The sequence below is a fragment of the Capsicum annuum genome, unplaced genomic scaffold (genome assembly GCF_002878395.1).
Source record: "Capsicum annuum cultivar UCD-10X-F1 unplaced genomic scaffold, UCD10Xv1.1 ctg71739, whole genome shotgun sequence".
NCBI lineage: Eukaryota > Viridiplantae > Streptophyta > Magnoliopsida > Solanales > Solanaceae > Capsicum > Capsicum annuum.
The window spans coordinates 4,269-10,408 of NW_025881585.1; the positions used below are offsets into that span (position 1 = coordinate 4,269).

Here is a 6,140-nt window from a genome sequence, read left to right on the forward strand (position 1 = left end):
TAAATAGTGATTATAATTTATCGTATTCAATTATACGAGATTTTATAGTTTGGTTACTTAAACATATATTTTATAAAATATTAAATTTTAATCAAGGCTTAGAGATTCAAATGATTAAAGTTTTGATTTAAATATAATTTACTCTCAAAAAATAATTTATTCGGATAAATATGTGTTTGATTTTATAAAATCAAGAAGCCCGGGATTAAAGGAAGCATTAATTCGCATCGAATTTCAATTTAATTTAGTCAATCTATTAGATTTGGCCATAATTGAAATCAAATTGGCCATAATTGTAATGCAATCCATCAATTGATTTCTAATTTGGTCAAAATTAAATAAATATGGCTAAATTTAAAATTCCAATTGGGGTTATATTTTAAATAACCCCAAAATTCTCAAAAACTCTCATAACTTCTACCTAATTCTACAAAAAAATAATTTCAAATTGTACTACATTATACTATTTCCCCCCAACATTGTTTTTTCTCAATTTTGAAATTCAAAAGTTGTACTACATTGTATAATTTCCCCCACATTATCTTTCACCTCACCTTATCTTCAATTTTAAAAATTCAAAAAGACCCTTAATTGATTTTCTCCCACATTGGTGGATGACAAGAAATAGATCTTCATCCTTTTCTATAAATACTTTTCTCCCACATTGGTGGAAGAGAAAAAAAAATCTCATTCTCTCCTATAAATACTACCACTACTTTGGTAAAAAAAAGGGAGAAAAGGAAAAAAAATGCTAGAAAGGTGAAACAATACTTTTTGAGCAAAATAGTTATTTTTATTAAGTAAAAATTTTTATTTCATAGAGTTGGTCGGCTAATAAAAAATTTCAAGTTGCCGGAGATATTTTTTTGGTGGTGGTTGATTCCGACGAAGCTCGAAGTCTCGTTTTGCTGCCCCCAAAAAGGTAAACACATTTTTTTTTTAGTTTTTATTATTGTTTTCTTCTTCATCTTTTTTCTTCTTCATAGTTCGTAGATATAATTTTGTTTGCTGGGATTGTATGCTGTAGATGGCCTTAAAGGCCCTAGGACGTCGTGGTATCGATATTCTAATTATTTTCATGTCCATGATATAAAAATGAGCTAACAATAGTTGTATGTGTCTTTTTTTTTTTTTACTTTATTCTTTGAATATTTTAGATAAAGTTTCAATCTTTGCTTAAAATTTGTATTTATACTTTGTTTAAACTCATTGTTGTTGGATATATTTGTTTTTAGCATGTAAAGTTATTTTCTTTATGTTGAAACGAATAGTTAATGTTGAATTTTTTACCTTTTCACCTTATTCTTTGATTATTTTAGATAAAGTTTAGATCTTTGCTTGAAAAACATAATCATGTCTTGTTTAAACTCATTTTTGTTGAATATGCTTATTTTTAGCATGTAAAATTATTTTCTTTATATTGAAAAGAATAGTTAATAATGATTGTTTTGCCTTTTGACCTTATTCTTTGATTATTTGGATAAAGTTTAGATCTTTACTTGAAAAGTCATACCCATGTCTTATTTAAACTCATTGTTGGTAGATATGTTTGTTTTTAGAATGTAAAGTTATTTTCTTTATGTTGAAAAGAATGGTTAATATTGATTGTTTTGCCTTTTGACTTTATTCTTTGATTGTCATGTATAAAGTTTTTATCTTTGCTCAAAAGAAAAACTCATGTCTTGTTTAAATTTATTGTTGGCGGATATGTTTGTTTTAGATGTAAAGTTGTTTATTTTATGTTGAAAAAATAGTTAATATTGTTTGTTTCGCCTTAATAAAAATAGTAATTGATTAAATCAAGAATTTTTCATTTACTTGTTAATTATTTTAAGGGATCTCCAAAATCTTCATATTAAAAATGAAGTGCTAGCTTTATTTTTTATCCACGATGTTTATTCCTCTTTTTCTAATGTTTTCAAATTTGTCAAAATGGTGATAAAGTTCGAATTTTTGTGGCTAAATAGAATTATTTAGATATTTTTGAGTCATGCATAGTGTGATTGTGAAACAATATTTTACTTTTAGATATGCTAAACTTTATTCTAATTTTCTTGCGCCCTTTGGATTGTTATATGTGCTCTTTGTGAGTGTAAAGACTAGATTCGTGTCTCTCATTGATTCATAATATCAAAGGAGAATCAACGATGTCTTAGAAATATAAATCATAGGTCATTACACGTTTTTTTTCATAAAATTTTGGTTGTAATTTAGATGTATGAATTTTCATTAATGTCGCCTTAATTGAAATTAAAGATTCTTGCTTGAAATGTTAACCTTTATTTTCTTTTGTTATATAGATTAGTATCTATGTTTGTTCAATTTTAGAAGTCAGAAGTATTTTCCTTGTTGCCTTATCCCTTTACTTTCGCAAGCTTACGTTGTTTGTTTCTTGCATTAATTCATTGAATATGACCTTCTTTCTTTTACCTTTATTCATTCTTGTATGAACATAAATCATGAGGCATGTAAGTGGGTGTCTTTGCTTTGCATTTTATTTGTTGACTCTCATTCTTGTGCAAGTGTGCTTATCATTGTCATTCAAAATTGGTTCTTGATATTTTTTTTTTGCTTTGAAATATGTCACTTTTATGCCTTGAATGTATATTAATTTCTTTATCTTTTCTTTGCATGCAAAAAAAATGTCTCAAGTCCAAATGGATTCCTCTCCTCTTATATTTTGTAATGGGCCAATGAGGTCTACCCCTTCGAGTCAAGGTGGAAGTTTAAACCCGAGGTCCACTACATGGCGTGCGGGTACTAAAGGATAGACGAAGAAGGAAAATGGGTCAAAACCCATTGATGAGGTCATTAAGAGACTTGAAAAGTCTCAATTTTTATTATTGTCTTCTTTTTATTTATTCATTTAGTCATTTATTTATTCATTCATTTCGGTCTCGAATTCAAAGTTGTATTTAATATAAGTGGAGCAAGACTCGAGGCAGAGGCTCGAAAAATAGTTTAGGACAAGTGAAATGGGTCGGAAGCCCAACTAGACTAGGACAGGTCTCGTTGATTTGGGCTCAATGGCTTAAATCCTTTACTTTCTCCTCCCTTCCCCTTTTATGTGTTTATTTGTTTATTAGTTTTGTTTAGACTTAGTTAAAATCTCTACTAAATTGCCTAAATCTATTTTACAGAAGTCTTTTAAAAAAAAAATCAAATCACTATTTCAACAAATTAATCTTTTCAGAAGTTAATCAAAAGATGTTTTCAAACAGTCCGGATAACCGTAAGTTAGCGGACGTTTTCGGTGCCTAACACCTTCCTAAAATGTTAATAGGAACCACTTATCTAGAATCTCCAACTTAAAATGATTTTTCTGTTTTGAATCGTTTGAAGTAACTCTCTAAAGGTTTCTTAATTCCTTTTCAAAATTAAGTGAGGACTCTTCTCAAAAAGTCAAAATTTCTCCGTAAAACAGAAATGGCAACTCTGCTGGGGATTTATAACTAGGTTCTAACCAAATTTTTGATTTTGTCTTTTGATTAACTGTTTATGTGTTTATATGTTTCGATTCTGTAAAGTTGAACTATCGCATCTTATGGCATATTTCTGCATTATTTAAACTGTTTTGGGGTTTCGTGGATGTCCCGGTCCCTGTTGTTCAATTCCAAAATATGTTGGAAATACGAACGACTTATTAGCAAGTGAGTCTTCTGATGGCTGTTCGTATTTTCAAAATCAAGTTGTCCGCTTGATAACCAATGTTCAAACCTACTCTAGACACCTAGGATGGAACAAAACCAAAACCTTATTTTAGGTATAAGCCTAGGACGACCCAATACCCGAGCGGGGTATTGGGCCCATTAGAAAACCTGCCTTGCATCTATTGACCCCGAGTCAATTATAGATGAACCATATTTATGTGTTGAAGAAAATGTATGCTTGTCTAATTCAATCCATTATCATTTGGAGGTCGGAAAAAAGCTTGATTTGCTTACTTTCGTAAGAATAATTGAAGCAAGTTAAGCAAGAAATTGATCGATTTGGGAGGTTGCATTTAAGGCACAGTTTAAACTCAACGGATGTCACCAATATAAGAAATGGATGAAGCTAAGAAGGGGAAGGCTGATAGAAGAAACACTCAAGTATTAGTATTTTTTATCCCCTATGTGGGAGCATATCTTCTTTCATGTTATTTCCCTTTCCCTAAAGATTGTATCCCCCTTTCGTTATCTTTTGTAGGCATTTATGCCCTTTTTGTGTCTATAAAAGTTAGGGGATAATGGATTGACCTTAAGCAAGCATATATTTTTTCTTCAAAAATCGTTAGGCCCAAACCCTTGGCTCAAAATGGTCACCTAATTAGGATGCACGTTTATTACAATATGCTTGTGTAATATAACTATTTATGTGCTTATACGTGTTATGTTGATTCGAATCAAAGGCGAACTAATCCAATCCCATTTTCCATAGAACATCTCTAGGCAGAAATATACCCCACTATATAAAAGTCCGACTAAAAGTACTCCAAGTCTCCCAAGTTTCTCAGAAACGTCCGTAGTCATTCTTAAAACTTCCAAAATGATCGCTACCATTTTAGGAAAGTTGACTTTAGAATCAAAAAAGCTGTTATAGTTTCGAACTATGGAGGGCCTGATTTCTCCTCCGTGAGATACGTAGGCAGTCTTTCGGCCCGGCCCATATCTCCAAAAGCTCTGTTTTCCTCCACTTTCTTGATGGAAGAAGAAGAGCTGAACCTTCCCGACAAATTCCACCTATCCATATCATTGAGTAAAATCCTGTTCATTGAAATCCTCGAGTCATCATTATTTCATGGATCAATTCGCATGAGATGAGAAACAACTCTGTATGTTTACTTCCTACCTTATCATCTTACTTTACTTATTACTAACGAAATCTAACACGTCAGCGTTTGAGTTGTTTTTAATTTACAGGTAATAGAAACTACTCTGTGTTGGCACAAAATGACCCTACTTCACCAGATCAAAATGAATAAGAGATCCGCTTCTTGACTATAGTTTTGTTACAGGAAAAGAAAAATGACTAGTAGTAAAACTGGACTCTACCAATCATTTTTCAACCCTATAAGTGATAGTATCGAGGATGGAATAAGGGAAAATATGAGGAAAGAAATTTCCAAGACAATCAGAATCATGAAAGATTAATTGGAGGAAACATTATTGAATTGGACCTCCACTCCACTCATGACTCATCGCCCGTCGCATAACAGTAACTTAAAACCTACCATTGTGATGTCATGTCAAGAAACAAAATAATGGTAGCCCTAGAACAGTCAACAGAAGAGTCAAAGAGTTCGAGAATCAAAGAAGCCTAATCTAGAGGAAACCGAGGTGGTTAACTAGGAAGGCGATGACTCTATTGGACATTTGATCCTTTGTTCTATCAAGACAAACACAATGCAAACTTCATGTCATCCATAGAAGTACTTATTTATGTCCTAGGAAGATGATTAAGAGTATTTTTAGGGCCATTATTAGTTTATGTACGAACTACGTTTGACCTGAATTCCCAAAAAGGGATACGTAGGCGGTCTATGTCGGCTTCGGTTAACCCCTTAGGAAAATTTATCATTTCCTTTTATGTACGAATTACGTTTAACCTGAATTCCCAAAATGGGATACGTAGGCGTCCTATGTCGGCTTCGGTCAACCCTTTAGGATACTTTATCCTTTCCTTTTATGTATGAACTACGTGATGACCTGAATTCCCAACAAAAGAGGTACGTAGGCGGCCTATGTCGGCTTCGGTCAACCCATTAGATTTTTCTATATATCCTTAGCGTAGTCTTGAACTACGTTTGAACTGATTCCTGCTTCAACGAGATACGTAGGCACCCCAACGGCTCGGTCATATAATCCCAGGAAATGGAAACTGGGGCAAAATTTTCGAAAAGGAATCTCAAAAATTCACAAGGGAAGATCGACATCCAACAAGGAGAATGAAGGCCAACAAAGACTTTGGATCTTCTCGAGATGATATCATCTCAGACTACTTTAAACGGGGGCAGAAATTTTGAGGAGGTCCTCAAAATTTCCACTAGTATATTGAAATATATTTCAAATTCCCCAGCACTAGAGGTCGAAGTTGAGATTTGAGAATCACCACCTGTGATAAAGTCTAGGAAGACTGAATCTCCATCTTTGATAAAACTT

At 32.5% G+C, this 6,140-nt stretch overlaps 1 long non-coding RNA gene across 1 annotated transcript in view; it reads left to right on the top strand.

The window, feature by feature from the left end:
• LOC124894225 overlaps nt 1–3,788 on the top strand; it is a 6,249-nt gene extending 2,461 nt beyond the window's left edge. Inside the window, exons 2-3 of the long non-coding RNA XR_007051077.1 lie at nt 822–922; nt 2,653–3,788. This is a non-coding gene — a long non-coding RNA (uncharacterized LOC124894225). The remainder of the gene's footprint in view (nt 1–821; nt 923–2,652) is intronic.
• Nucleotides 3,789–6,140: the final 2,352 nt, after the last annotated feature.